Raw genomic sequence first — 16,159 nt, 5'->3', positions numbered from 1 at the left:
CAAAATTCTGCTTGTCATCAACATTTTTTTTTCCATTAAAGGAATTGCTGAAATTTCTTCTACAACACAGTTTGTACAATTATCTAGGTACAGGGGACATTAGCTTCAACAAATTGCTTTCTGTGCTTGATTATTTTAATAGCAACTTTGTAAAATCAAGGGATTTGTTGCTACCAGGCAGGGTCATGGATAACTGCCATTTTTTACTGATCCTGGGATGGATTTTCAAAGGTATTTGAGCATGGCCTCCTGCCCTCGCTGTGAACAGTATCCACAGGCAAATAAATGAACTCTTGAAGTCTTCTTGCTGTACTAGGTTATAACACAGGACTGCAAAGCCTGAAACAAAGTTTTTGTAGATCACCTCCCTCCCTTTTTAAAAAAGTTATTCCAAAGTTCAAAGTCCTGGTCATAAATTCTATGGTGTTACAGGACATAACACTCCTTCCCGTATTACCCGAAGGAATCCTGAGTCAACAGCCAGGCCCTGATCTCTCCCTAAACCCTGGCAGGGAGATTTCCTATAGCTATGGGGTGCTGCTCTCATTAGGTGGGATCTCAGCACATATTCACACCACGAGGGCAAAGCAGGGCCGTGCAACATTAGCAGTTCCCCTGCTTGTTGGGTGAGGGCCCGATGAGAGATTTCTCTATCCTGTTGACTAAAAATCTTTATTGTTCTTATCAGCTGCTCCGTTTGTTGATACAGAGTCATTCAAAGCAACTGGTTTTACCAGCCGTGTCGCATTTTATTTGAGCTCTCCTCAGATAGAGATTTGACTGGATTTCATTTGTTTGGAAGCAAAATGGAGTTCTGTCTTTAGAGAAAGAGGAGAATCTCCAGAGGACTTGGAAAATGCAAAATTAGCAGACGGGGTTAGCGATTGCAAGACAAGCTTCTAATCCTAGAAAAATAGAAATAAACAGCTCAATGACAATTGCTGTTGTGCTGCACCATGCATACCTGCGGAGTTGTGCAATGTTTGCAGCATTTATCTCCTAGAACCCCCCACACGAGATGTGATAGCCAAGCTGCCTCGACTTCAAGGACTGGGGTATGTGACAGCTTCATCTGCTGAATCATGTCCGTCTTGCCCCAATTCTGCAGAGGAGAGGCCTGCAAATCCACATATATATTTTTTTTTCTGCCCATCTACACTTTCTTCAACTTCTCTCCAGAAGCTGTGCAGCTGTTGGGGTAGGTCCCTGGGAGCCAGACACCCCCAGACACCCTCAGAGCTCCTAATCCAAACCCAGATCTAAATTTTCCAGCCGCACTTACGCTACTACTACTAGTAAGTAAAAACCATTTTAATGTGTTTTGCCTGTGTTTGGCAAACAGCACCGCAGGCTAAAATGACATCTCCAGATAGCCCCAGATTTAATAAGCTTGCGATTTGATGTTGAAACCTGGGAAAGTGTGATAAATGGGGACGCTGCTGTCACCACTGGCAGCGGCAGAATGTGTTGATGTGTAAGATTTTAACAGTGACCAAAAAATCCCTTCTGACTCTATAGACAAGAGTGACACCCGGTGGCTAAGGAGCAACATAAAATCGGGTCTAATTCTCTTTTTTTTTGTCCGTATTAACCATTTTGCTCTTGCATGCTTTAGAAGGGTGCTTGCCCCAACCTCGTAGCATCAGCATCCATTGCCTGGTGGCACGGATTCCCCAGCACCAGCTCTTCTGGGGAGAAGTGGGGAGCATAAAGGGATGTTGGCAACCCCACCATGCCTCCTAAAACACTTGGCCAAGCACAGAGGTACAGATGTGGTCCTGGCACCCTGAATTTGGGCAGATTTCCACCGATCCTCACTGCAGCTCTTAGGTGTCCTTTCCTAGGGCCTGTCTAGACTCAGGGCTTGTGCTCATGAGGTCACGAAATGGGATTTATTTTACTCACATATCAGCTAATATAATAAAAAACGTGTTAATGCACGTTATCAGTAAGGTAAATACTCAGGGGCTCCTTTTTGCTTTGTGCCTGCTAGGTATTGCTTATACTACATTAAAGAATACATGCCAAAAAAAGAAAAAAAAAGAAAAAAGAAACACAATTTTTGACTATTAATATGAATATAAACCTAATAATACCTTCAGCTAAATGAGACCTGATAGTTACTATCCATGGTAACTACCTCAAGGAAAGTATTAAGAAAATAAGGCAACAATCACTGGTTAAAGATTAAATGTACTTTATTTCAACTTTATTTTGGACTTGCTAAAAATGAAAATGGAAATGCCCAGGTAATTATGTTAGTCACTGAGCTGTGGCTTTAATAAAAAGTCAAGTGTTGGCCGTGTACTGCTAAAAGCTGGTGGCATGGGGCTCTGCTGGGAAGTGCCCATGGAACAAACAACCCAGCTTGGCTCCTAAATCAAAACTCCCCATGGTATTTCCGTGTGGGTAAGCCCTGATATTACATGTTGCCTGATGTACTGATGGATATCTCAGTGTGTTATGCAGAGGGAACCCAGCCTGAGGTTTGGGACTAAGCATTTTGGTTCAGCTTACTGGGAAAATGAAACCCAGCTCTGATACTTGGACCTTGCTGCTGCCTCTGCCTCTAGACCTCTGCTTCATCTGGTGATGTCTCGATTTAGGGCTCACTGGTGCTGTATCCGACTGAAAACACGGAACAGGGGAGGCTTGTTGGAGGTCGCGGTACTCTGATCCTTCAGTCATGGGTGGCTGCAAAGCTAAAAAAAAAAATAATAATAAATATATTTTCTCTAGAGCTGAGCTCTCACGAATGATGATATCTAGGAAGGAGCACTGTTTTTGTGCCAGTAACTTTTCAGAGTTTTCAAAAAAGCAAGGAACCGTGATATTATGAGCTGAGAGCTTGCTGAGCATAGCACAAGGCTGTTGGACCAGAGAAGTGAGGAGCAGCACGTAGCTGCCAGAAGGACCAGGCCACCCTTTCCACCATCCCTCAGCTCCCAGACTTGGCTCTCTGCAGATGCATCCCTCTCATTCAGAGTTTAATTGTAAAGTGTATGGCCTGCTGCTTGTCTGGAGGGGATATTGTCTCTTAAAAAGCTCTTCTACAGCTTAATGGCTATGATATCATGCGTAATATTCAGCAACTATTGGATCAAAAACTGCAGCAGGAGAAGGTGGCTCTGGAATTAAAATATCCCCTGGGTTTTCCAGGGTGACAGGTGGCTTTTTCTTCTTAATCATTCACTTTTCTCTTCCTTTTTTTTTTTTTTTTTTTTTTTTTTTCCTTCATGAAGTGTTATTGGTGGAACTTAAGCAAAATATGAGTTTTATGAATCTTTGTCTCATAGACCTGAGGCCATGCAGAAATCCTGCTCAGGCTCAATACAGGACCTCGGTTCTTTGACTTTTCAGTTTGTCTCCCTTGAGAAATTAGAATGGTAAAAAGCCAAATAAAGGCATCAAAATGTAAGGGATCAGGCAGAATCAGCTGGCTAACAAGTCCTAGGACTGATGCAAATGTTTCATGATGAGTTGTGTTTGGGAATTCCCATGGAAATGATGTGCATGGGGCTTTGCTGGCTGCAGCCAGCCCTAACTGCCCCAAATGTTTGTGAGACGTCTCCTGTGGTGTTAAGAGTTTCCCTTTCAAATCACTGCTAAGCCTTTGTAAATAATAAACTGTCCGCATTTAAAAAAATAAATAAATAAAATAAAAAAGAAGGGAAAGCCCTCTTGCTAACCAAGAGTTCAATGGGGGCTTTTGCTTTTTCATGCCATGGGGTCTCTTTTATTTTAAGCCTTGCGCATCCCTTTCTTGACCATCTTTTGGCTGTTGCTCTCCCCTGTACAAGCAGTCAGTGTTCACGGGCGATGCTGCACACACACCTGAGGCAGGACTTGGGTTGTAAGAGACATCTGCAAAGTCAATATTCACACGAATTAGCTTAACAAATCACCCTGCAGAGGAAGCGTGCTTTTATGAATTCAGAGCAGAACCAGAAATGCTGGAAATGCTCCTAGGCTTGCCAAGGCACACCTAGGTTTGTCCCATATCAGAATTTGCCTTAATTGATATATCCTGAAGCCAGGACAGAGCACTGAGCTCTCTCACCCCTCTGTAGTACATAGACCAGGGCATTGCACGTTGATCCCAAATGGTATAACCCCATTTTCTGTACCCTTAGAGCCCCACCTGCCAATTGTTCACCCATCACGTTACCTACTTGTCTAGCCATATGCTGGACATTTTGTCCAGAAGGATATTGGGAACACTTTGCTGCAATCCCAAAAATACACATCAGGTACACAACCAGGTGGGTGACTCGCCATAAAAGCAGCTGCCCACGAGACCTAACTTTTAGTGTTTTAGAGTAAAGGGAAACTCCTCACACCCTTTATACCTTGTGGTCCTTTCCCCTTTCAGGTGGCAGCTCTGCCAAGAGCCCTGTGTCCGTCTGTCCTAGCACTGCAGATGTCGGTGGCACTGCCTTTCCCTACCCCTTCAGCACCAAAATAATAAAACCAACACGTGTGTGGCTCCGGGAACAGGTTGTGCCTGCTTTAGTGGTGCTCAGCACTCTTCCCTTTGTATTTTACAGGAACTGCCAGTGCTTGGCATGTGTGAAAATCATCCCGGCCCTGCTTTTTCATGCACTGATGTTCTCAGGCAGAAGGGGGAGCCCATACATTATTTTTTGTGTGTCATCCTATCAAAATAGTGATGCAAAGCCATCAAAGCAGGAGGGTTTTTTTTCAACACAAGAGCTTCTGCTTCGCTGATGTTACAGACACACACAACTAGGGGAAAGCAGGCTTGCAGAGCCCAGATTGCTGTTATCTCTTCCTTTGCAACAATGAGAAATCAAGGAAGGTTTGAATTCTAAACAACTTTATCGTGTGTCATCACGTTAGTTCAAATGCTCAAAAAACCACAGAATTTAATTAAGAACTCACTCAACAAACAAAAATACGGAGTGAAAACAGGCCCTTTAGCAGTGGAACAAGTCATAGCCACATGACATTTGTTTTTGCTGATTTGCTTACATACCCACTGGGATAGCAAATAAGTCACCTATACGATACTGCCGAGGTTATTTGTGTAGGAACGGGATCTCAAATGCTTCCCAAGGATGCACGTGAATGTTGAACTGCTAAACAAGCTTTGAGCTTTGTGAGATTTTTCCTCCAAGAAAATTCCTGTTATTTTTCCTCCAAGGAAGGGCTTGATCACTCTTTCTGAGTTTGAAGGCAAGTAGGTACTTCTGATTCCTGGCTTCAGCATCATTTATGATACCCTTTAGCTGCATTACCCACCTGCCGGCTGCCATTAATACTTCTGAGAATGACACAAGCAAAGATTTTTGGCTCCAAAACTTGTGAACGCATGAAGTTACACCAGTGTAAGTCGAGGTTAGACTTAACCCGCACCATATGGACGAGTGTTTTATTTTCCCACCTGGTTAATTGGTGCTGGGTTGGATTTGGCATGCGCTGTGTGGTTTCACTAGCTCAGAGTTATTTGAACTGTGGCTTTATCCCAATCTCCTGGCTCGTGCTTCTGTGGAGCTGCAGTTACACCAATAAAGCATTTTTTTTTTTTTTTTTTTTTTTGCTCATGTAGCTCAAGCTCAAAGAACCATCTAATGAACAGCTAATATGTGTTAAGCTAACTTGGACTGGAAGTGCTCACATGATGTCTACGAGATATTTCTGGATTTCCGTGAGTTCTGAAGAAGGTGGACTTCATCAGCAGCTTCATTTCATGCAAGCTTTCAATCTTGGACTGCACCCAGCTCTCTTCTGTCCTTGCCAAAGATGACACTGGGGACCTTTTAAGAGGGATTATGGGGTCCCTGTAAGGAAGGATCCCAGGTTACCTTTCCTGCCTAATGTCCTTAATAGAAGGACAAAATGATGGAGCCAATGGACACCAACCAGGACCATCTCCATGGGCTGATCTGATCGTGGTGTGCATCTCAGAGTGCTCCAAGTGATTGCTCTGCCCCTCAATGGAAAAGGAAAGCAGGAGTTCACAGCAGCATGGGTGAAGCCACAAAAAAAAAAAAAAAAAAAAGTTGGGAGGATGCTGAGAGATGACCAAGCAAAAATCTTGTCTTTTCCAGAGGGAATATGGAATTAGATTTGTTTAATAGCTTCCATTTAAATGAAAAAGAGCAAGCTAGTCATCAGACTATGCTGCACAAATGCAATAAGAAGGTACCTCCAGCAGGTGTGAAGCTCCTAAGAGATATCAGCCCTGAGTGCAAACTCTGGCTTGTAAAAAGGGATTTGAGCGTGCAGGATTAATACATGGGTTTGGAGCGTTAAAGGAATTGGAGGTTGCAGTGGGAGCTGGAGCTGGAAATCTGAGCTAAAGGCTGCCAGGAAGTCATTTAAAACCTGAATTAAGAATTTGGAGAATTCCGAATGAAATCAGCCCAAGGTGCCAGGTCTGGAGAAGGGAACCACAGGTTGGTGGACAGACAGAAGTTGTGCAGGGGTAAGCAAAAGGAGAAATATGAAGAAGAAAACTGCAACATGCAAAGGGAATTCAATTGCAGAAGGACCTGGAAAGATGACACAGACTTAAGTGGTATCCTTCAGACTGCTTAGTGTGTAGACAATATACAAAATCACTTTGCAAAAACTGTCTTGCTGAAAAAAAAACAAACACCCAAGAAACATAGCATGGCACGGGAAGAGAGTTTTTTGCAGGCACTGATGGAGAGAGCAATGCCTGCTGGCTGCAGTACCACTGTGAATACAAACGGAGTTTTTATTCCATGCAAGTTGGATGCGAGGTATAAATTAACTTTTATTTGAAACTGCAATGAAAGCTTTGCCAAGAAAAAAACTCATCCTGTTAAGCAGGGATGGGTTTTAGACTACACAGTGCAGAAATCCTTCCTGCAGTTGGTGTTTCTGCCCCTGAAGTGGAGATAAACTCCAAAAGATAAACTGTAATTATTTCAAGAAATGGTGTGTCTGTTCAAAGGCTGAGAATCTGTCCGACTGTCGCATCGATAGGGATTATATGCAGGCAAACAGGAATTCAAGGAGATGGAAAGTAAACGAATATAAATAAAAGGCAGGACTACTTGGAAGTATAGAAATAGCAACAGAGAAGCAAAATCTCCAATAGGCAAGCGACACAAATAAAAATTTAGGATAGAAAACTACCCCAGGGGTGCTCTACCAAACATTGGGAATGTTGTCCAGAAAAAGATGCCAGTCAGTGGTTTGATGGGAAGAAAAACAGATTTTCCCATAAGAATTAATGTAATAGAGCAATATAAATGCACGGGGATGTGATACCATGGCTCAAAATCGTTCCTATCCAAAGCCCATCCCTTAAGAAAGGTACGTGGTGATAGAGTTGGTGTGATAATTGAATAATATGCTATTGAATTCCTTAAAAAGTACTGCAGGCAATAAGGCAATGGTATCTCTGTAGTTATTTTAATGCAAACAAATATGCTACTGCCAAAGAAAATGGTATTCACTGAAGTAAGTTGCCCAAAAGACAGGTGGCAGAAGGGTGAAGGACAGAAAAATAGGTTAATGAGAGCAGTTAGAAGAGCAGGGTATAAATGATTGAAGGTGAATCTCCAAAACAGGGGGTAGGTAAGTGATCGAGAACAAGGTATTGCTGTGCTGTTAAAGAGCTCTTCTTTCTTCCAGGAAAACAACTGAAGTAGTGTACCAAACTAAAAATGGGCTAGGGGGTAATGTTGTAAAGATAAATATATTTAAGAAACCTGTAGGCTTTTCATCTGAAGTGGCATAAATTTATTTGCCTGTGCTGTAACAAAATACTTGTCAGTTCTGGAATATCATTCCAAGAAATAACATTTCTATCACTGTTTATCTAACATACAAACCAATATTTGCTGCACGTGATAAGCCTGCTGCAGAAGTGGCAGGTAAGAGCCCAAAGTCTGATTTCTATGAGTTCAAATGGTTTGCAAATGACTTTGACTGTAAGCACGTAGCTTTAGGACTCGAGTACCCATACTGTAATGATCTGATGGGAAATTGCGTTAACACTTCTAAAAAAGTGCCTAAAACCCATCTGAGTCCAGTACCAAGCCCAGCTGGACATTGTTAAACTTTATAAGAGCTAACCTGGATTTGGGGTCACCATATGCTTGGTTGGAGACTGTCTGCTTGTGCAGCCAATGCTTTTAGAAACACAAACAGAGGGTTCACACAAACATCATGAAAACAGTTAAAGGTCACAGTGTGAGAGGACTGTGTGGTTTAAAGCCTTTACAGCCTGAAGATAATGTATATAAGATGCTAAAATGTAGGCAAAAAGCAGTAGTCCTGGAGGACTGGAGGAGGTCCATCAAGCCCAGGATCCTCCACATGTGTTGAGAAGTGGTGTCTAGGGGAACACAAAAGAAGAGGTTGTGTAGAAATGATCCTTCATTCCCAGTCTCGAAATCTATGGATAACCTTCAGTGGGTAGGGAAGGTACAAGTGGCTTTGCGGAGATGTTGGGAATGCCCATCTGAGCTTTCCAGCTTTAGCATCCTAAACATCCGTTGCTGAGACTGTTTTTCATAGAGACTAAAAAGCTTGCCTACAGGGATGAAGTAGTGGTCACATCTGTCAGCTTTGTTTTAAAAAGTAGCAAATTGGTGTTTCTCTGCTTTGAAAAAAAAATTGCTCTTTTAATTTATTTTTTTTTCGTTCCACTGACTCCTTCCAGCAGTGCAGCTTTTTGGTGTTAGAGAGGTATCTCTTTATGCAAAGCTATGCAGGAATATTTAACAAGTAGAAGGATTGCTTGGAGACAGCAGGCAGTGAACCGTATGGGCAGTTTGCTTTTCCCTGCCCGTGATTTCCTACGTGCATCTCTTGCACCAGTCCTTCCTCGTTAGCCTCCTTCCCGCAGAGTTTCATGTGGCTCCTTCTTCCCAAAAGCTGCAGGGATTTTCTGAGTCCCAGTCTCGGACTGGATTTGTGAGACACAAATCACAGCGCTCAGCCCTCCCTCTAGTGGCTGCCGCACCGAGATGCCGAGAGTCGAGCCGCAAATTTCGGCTGATCTCTGCTCGGGAATGGGCAGCGGTGCCAAAATCGGACTGTGCGCCCGTGGGATGGGAAGCCGGACCCACGGCACGTGCTCCATGTGCACCGTGCCGTGGCTATGTTGCACGGCGTTTGGCCACATGGATGTGATTCCTGATGTTCTTTGATTTACATGGGATATTTGCAGGGCAGGATTTGTCATCCTGGGCGGGCAGATTAGGGTGTGAATGTGAAGAGCTGCATCAAGCTCCCCGTCTGCGACTCGCCACGCGTCTGGCCAAAGGCGCTTCTCCCTTGGGTTTTGTACTGCTAACATTTTGGTTCATGCAGGCCAGACATGCCAGGGTGAAAGCTGGCTTTATGTTAAATCTCATTACAGTTCCTCTGCGTTTCATCAGCCTGCAGACAACGCTCCTCGCTGCAGCATCACTCCTTGCAGCCGGAGGAATCGCAGCGAAAGCCTCTGCAGCTGCTGGGAAGGGCGAGGGGCTGCTGGGACCCCACCAACACCTCCACCTCCTCTCCTCCATCCCCACGGAGCTCCCAACCCAATGTGTGCGTTCTGTCTGCATCCACGCAGAACATGTGGCCGTGCTGATAAATGCCAGGAATGATTTCCGACTGCTGAAAAACTTTCGTTGCGGCTGCCTTTTGTGATCGCGGATCTCCCTCGGATGAGGTCTGTTTTAATTTCGGTCCGAGAGCCGCTCACCTGGCTCGTTACAGGACAACTGTTTGTAGCTCCTGACCAAATTTCTTCAGCGGTAATTGAGTTATTTTGCATCTCGCTCAGCTTGACTATTAAAATCAACTGGAGGGTTTCCCAGTTACGGCTGATTCTCAGGCAGCGGCACAAAGCTGCGCTTGAGCGTCTGTTGCTGCAGGGAACACATACATTTAAAAAAAAAAATCGCCTCCCTGCGGTTTCTTATGAGAGATTTCTCTATTTAGCATCGAGAAAACAATTCTGCTCAAAATGAGCCAAAGTTATGCATGCCGGGTACCTCTGCCGTGCACAGAGCAGGAAGGGGAAGCCCATGAGCTGGGCACCCCTGCAGCTCCATCCACACCAGTTAGGGATGAGGCAATAAACCAACCACTGCCAGGATAAATACCGTCCCCTCCTAAAAGGATGATTTGGGAGCTGTCCTATGTCCATGCTGTCCCTGTCCCTGCATGGGGACCACTTTTGACCATCCCTATGAGGAGATCCCTTTGACTTCCCTTCTGCTGCTGGCTCGCAGATCCTCTGCTGCATCTCCCAGCCTTTCCCTGCTGTGATGGTGGCTGGAAACTTAAAAAAAGAAAACAGAGGAGCAGGGATTATCCCTCAGATCTGGGAGCTGTGGCTTTGAGGTTATGCTTATGGCAAGACCCTGTCCTTGCAGAGCCTTGTGAGACATCTCCAGGACTGCAGGACAGCACCTTGGCCACAGCACGCTGAAAAAGGTAACGGAGGGACAGGAGCCACAACTGCTCTCTGGCTGTCCTAATGTCTCCTTACGTGCCTATGCATTCATTATACTGCTATATTAAATTGTGGCAGGTCTTAAAATATCTGCTGCAGGCTGGGGTGAGCCCAGGCTCACGGTATTTTGGGTGTGATACAGATCGTGAATCTAAAAAAATTCAAATTAAATCTAAAAAACTCTATCTTAACCCTTAGATAAGTTAACAACAGCACATTTTTGACCTTCTCAGGCTCACAGGGGAACCCTGCTGCTTTCCTTTGTGGCCCCCCATCACCCAGGATGCCGGTGCTACCCAAAGTTGACCGTGTTGAAAGTTGGGTTATTCCCTTATACTGTGACCAGGTATTAATAAGCAGCAACTCTGGGCAGTGATGAGACCACAGGAGAATTTCTGCTTGCACCAGAACTGCCAGGCACTGCTGGAGGGGAGCAGGAGATGCTCACCCCAAGGGAACCAAGGCCCCTTCCAGAGCAGAAGACACCATTTTGGGGGCATCTGGTGGAAATCCCTGCCTGCTCACCCCTCTGGAAGGTCATCAGGGGCATTTAACGGGCAGAGAATAGCTGCTTTTATGCCGTGTGAGATATTTATATAGATAAGGGCTGCCGGTCACTGGGAGGCTGCCCAGGGCTTTAATGGTTTAATTGCTGTTTCCTGGATATTCCTCTCTCTGGCGTTCATCACAGATGACAACGGTGGTTTCGTGTCCGCTGTGCTGGGCTGGGTGTCCCCGGGAATCTCGGCTCCTGGAGCTGCTGCTGCTCCTGGATGTCTCTGCAGGTCTGGGGGCATCCTTGCAGTCTCCCCCCCAGCTAAAATCACCCCAAGAACGTGGGCTTATTTCCTAGCAAGACGATGCTGGTCCCTGTTGTAATCCCAAGGCATGAATGATGGAGCACAGCTTGGGGCATCCTTGCAGTAACCCCTATAAATACCATGCACGGGGGGCTGAGACCGGGGTGGAGACGGTGCAGGACAAAACCAAGGGGAGGGCTGGAAGCCAAGCACATTTTGGGTACCTTGGCATGCACCGGCGGTGCCACGGAGCTGCATTAGTGCAAAGCGAGGGACAATTAGACCTTTTAAGACTTGCGTGTGCTAGCAGATAAATACGCCATTTGCTCCACCCTGGTATTGATCCTGAAATGAAAACATGCTGCCCTCTGCTCCCGGCTCCATTATCTCCAACCCCAAACACCCAGAAATCACAGCCAGAAGCCCCCATATCACAAAATTGGCTTTGAAGTCCTCAATCATATTTTTAGTGCTCTTTCTAATGTGCTTTGAATTGGCCTTCTGCTTTTCTAGGGGCTGGAGTAAGCCCAACTCATCCCTCAAACCTCCTGAAAATGCGGGTTTTTAGAAAACCAGTTGCCTCCAAGGCCTGGGGCTTTAAGAAAAACAACATATATGTATGAATATGCATTCCTACATATATTTATCAATGAATTGTGTAATAGAACAACACAAGTGTGCAACACAGCCTCTCTTTGAGAGGGTGACAAGCCACCTGTGCCCAACGCGCTGTGCGTTTTCTTCCTGGGACCTAAAGGAAAGGGCAAATGTTGGCTGGGCTGCATCACCCTTGGTGTCACCAGCTGGGGGTTTTTACCTGTGCACCCCTTTCCCTTACCCAGAGGCATTCAGACAGCTCCTCACGTTCAGCCTGGGTTAGGGCCAAGGGCTTTAAATCACAGAGGTCTTCTCTGCCGAGCCTTAAAAGCCGATCTGGGGCTGGAGCTGTGCCCGGATGAGTTTTATCAGTGAAAGGAGTGAGGACCTGACAAAAACACTATAAAACTTTCAGAGCTTAAAGGAAAAGAAGCACCTTCTCCCATGGGCACTTTAACAAAGTGGGATGTGCTGGGTTTGAGTCCATGCCCACAGCGCACTCATGTGCACCTCTGCTTAATTCATCTCTTGGCGCTTCATCCTCTAAAGCTGCCAGCAGCACCTTAGCTTCGTAAATCTGCTGGAGAAAGCTGCTGGGAAAGTGTCTGGGTGTGTTTTTGTGCAGGGACGGTGCCACCTTTCCGTGGGCATTGCGAGTCCTTGGGGAGCTGCTCGGCAGCAGGAGCCCTGGGGAAAGGCTGCAGCATCGGGAGCGCTGCCGGGTAATCTCCTGCCCGCCGTGGCATCACAGGAAGGCTCTGAGCCATCATATTTAATGCATGAGGAGCCCCAGGATGATCTTTTTATAGGTGGTGCTCTCAGGCTTCACATTTTGTTTTAGCTGCTGGGCTCTAAGTGCTCTGAGATCAGGGTCTGGTCCCTGGGTTGGTGGAGGAGCTCGGTGGGACCAGCCTTTGGGTCTGGGACATCGCTGGAGACCTGCTCCTCATATCAGGGGCATGTCTGCTCAGCCAGGCAGACAGGGTTGGATTTGAGGTCCATTTTGGCAGCTTCCCTTCCCTTGAAACTAAAGAAAATCTACCTCTGGGTGAAAAAATTACACCACTGGGTTTTGTTCTAGATGAATGGGATTCTGGAGACCTGGACATGCTGATGTGCTGGGTGAGGAGTTTTTGGCTGTGATGAACACATCAGTGAGCCTCCCTGCACCTTGCAGGATTTGGCCACTGGTTCGGACATCTATGTGCACCAACTGACTTGGCATTAAAAACCCAAAGGCTCTTTTTGCACAACTGCCAAACAAAAAGCACACTACATCTGAAATGCCCATAAAAACCTCTCAGTTCCCCTCTCTTGCCTCCTGGCCTTTTTTTTTTTTTTTTTTTTTTCCATGGTGTAGAGGACACCTGCATATTGGGAGCTGGCTTCCACCATGGTCCAGAGCAGGAGGTGTCCTTGGGCCAGAGACCAAAAGCCATGGAAAAAGATGGAAATTGTCAGAGAAGGATGGGCAAAGCAGCAGAAGATGGGCTGATCCTGTTTTTAATCCACTGAATTTCCAGGTTAGACAGACTTGTGAAGTGGGATATAGGTGGGATTGCCACCTGGTCTAGCCCTAGAAACCTTGATGGTCCTTAGCCATGTAGTGTTTTTTTTTTTTTTTTTTTTTTTTTCTCCCCAAGAATGATGGAAAATACTGGATGTAGGCTTTGTTCCAAGGCAGAGTGATGAAGCATGTCCTTCTGTCTTCCTGACACACATTTTCTAACCTGGTATCAAAATCCTCCACAAGCAGTTCCCAACCCAGCTGCACACAATCCATCCCCATGCTCTACCAACCTTGGGAGAGCAAACTTTCCGGAAAGCAGGATAAGAAAAACACAATACCAGCTGAATCAAACATTTTTTATTTTATTGACCGTATGAGTAACTGGATCCTGGCTCTGCTGGGATCCTTAACCTGCTGTTAATGAGTGCTGCATTTTGAGGGTGCTGTGCCGGATGGAGAAGTAAATCCAGGTCCCTTGGAGGCAGAGGGATAACCACTGCTCTACGGCCCCTTCCTGATGCATCTCACATCACCACATGTTAAAAAACGCAGGGCATTTGCCTTCTCCCCAGCAAAATCTGACCAGCCAAATCCCTTGCTGTGTAGCACAACTCCAAGTAGAAGGGAAAAGGAGAAGAAAACGCAATATAATAGGCCATGATATAGTGCTATCTATAAATATTTTACCAGGAAAGGTATGCGACTGGTATTTTGAACAAATCCCCAGCCACGTTTTTAATAAAGTGCCTTTAGCATGCCACTCTGCCGTGTTTAAATCTAATTCCAGTTGTCAGTCAAATCGCTGTATGTTATTAACCTATGGGCATAATTGCCTATTCCAAGTCTGCAGCTCTAAGAGGCTTTATGTATGATTGTAATAAATGAAATAACTTTTATGATTCCAACTCACAGTTGAACACATTGACATTGAAAATTACACACGCATACGCATTCCTTTTGTCTTCCCATATAAGATATCATCAGTGCGACAGCGACTGCGGAGGAAAACCCGTGTTCGCAGGGAAATTGCTGAGCTTTGTATTAGCTCATCTCTACAGCTGTTGCCACATGGAAACACTTCAGCACATCTTGGCTTAAAATAAAAAAAAAAGTCTCCATACAAAGAAGAAAACGTTCATAGAATCGCCGCTGCGGGTATCAGCAATGGAGAAATCCTCCTACGCCACTGCGGCCAAAGCACTTTATATCAGATTTGGGCACTGATGGCTGCTGTCTCTCCATCCCCAGCCTCCTCCCTCTCGCAGGCTTTTCCCTGTCCCTGGCTGGGCACACTCCCTGTTGTGCTTTCTGCCTGGAGGAGGAAGTGATGCAGAAGGGGAGATGGTTCGTGGGTTATTTTTGATTTGTCATCACGGGGGCAAAGTGAGCACGAAACGCTGCCAGGGCAAAAGCAGCGTTTTCCAGCCTTTTTGTGCTGCTGCAAACCACAGCACAATGGGGAAGGCAGGAGTAGGTCACCAAAGGACATAGGTGCAGGCAGGAGGTCCCAAAAAGCATAATCTGAGCCACTCATGGATGTGACCAGAGTCTAGAAGGGGTTACAGCCCTGATCGTAATCAGTGCTGGGAGCATCTCCCCTGGCAGTACCAGGCACCTTGGCTTCTGTTTGCTTGCCCCAAGCATTCAGAGACTGGGGCTGGGGAACATCTGGAAGGTGTGTGGGCAGCCCCTACTTGCCTGCCAGGCTGTACCTGGGTGGTTCACAGGCATGAGGGGACTTTGGGGTGGCTGAGATCTGGGAGGGTGAACCCCACCTCTGCAACTCCTCTGCCTCCCTGTCCTAATGGCTGCTGACGGCAGGCTTGAATGCTTGGAAAGCTCTTGCAGAGGACTGGACCCAGCCTAAAATACCGTGAAGGACAGGAGGAGCAACCCCCACTGCAGGCCAGCCTCTAGCCTGTCCCTAAATACTCCCAGGAGGGAGACAGAAGAGGTGGGGGAAGCCTTTAGTGGGGCTGCTCAGAGCTTGCCTTGAGTATGAGGAGAGGCCTCACCACTGGCCACTTCCAGCGACCCATGCCTGGGGCACTTCATCCTCTGTTATCAAAGAACCACAGAGCAATTTGGGTTAGCAGGGACCTTAAAATCCATCTAATTCCATGGGCACAACCCCTGCCCCCAGCCCAGGCTGCCCCCAGCCCCATCCAGCCTGGCTTTGGGCCCTGCCAGGGATGGGGCACCCACAGCTCCTCGGGGCAGCCTGCGCCAGGGGATTTAAGGCCTCACCGCCCTTATTTTGACAAATTTTTCCCTTATGTTTGATCTAAACCCTGTGTTTTGGATGAAATGGTCCCAAAAGCCTGTAAGAAGGATATGGCTGAAGCCTCCTGAGGTGAAAGCGCTGCTTCCTGGCTGTGGGGCAGGAAGGCCTCAGGATCTTCCTCATGGGACCTGAGGGCTGGGACAGGCTGGAGGACTAAAATCAGGAGGTTTACACTGAAGGATACGAGGGACACTCCAGGAATCAGAGTTTCTGGGTCAAATATAGGTGTGTTTATGTGCCACAACGTATAGGTTCACACGAGAAGGGGTGCAACTATTCATATATTTCCAGGCACTGGCAGCAACTGAGGTGCTGTGTTTTCAACAGGCCTCATGGCACCGCTAAACCTTTGGATGAGGGTCATGCCTCTTCACCTCTGGCCCTCTGATCTTGTTGGGGAGGTCGGGATCTACCCCTCTAACCACAATGCCCCAAGGAGCTACAGGAATCCCTCTTCTTCCCTCATCCCCCAGCAGCCAGGACCTCTCACCCCAGTGCAGCCCCATTCCCAACTC

This window comes from Aythya fuligula, chromosome 3 (assembly GCF_009819795.1).
Source record: "Aythya fuligula isolate bAytFul2 chromosome 3, bAytFul2.pri, whole genome shotgun sequence".
Lineage (NCBI taxonomy): Eukaryota > Metazoa > Chordata > Aves > Anseriformes > Anatidae > Aythya > Aythya fuligula.
Note: the sequence above shows the minus strand (reverse complement) of the source record.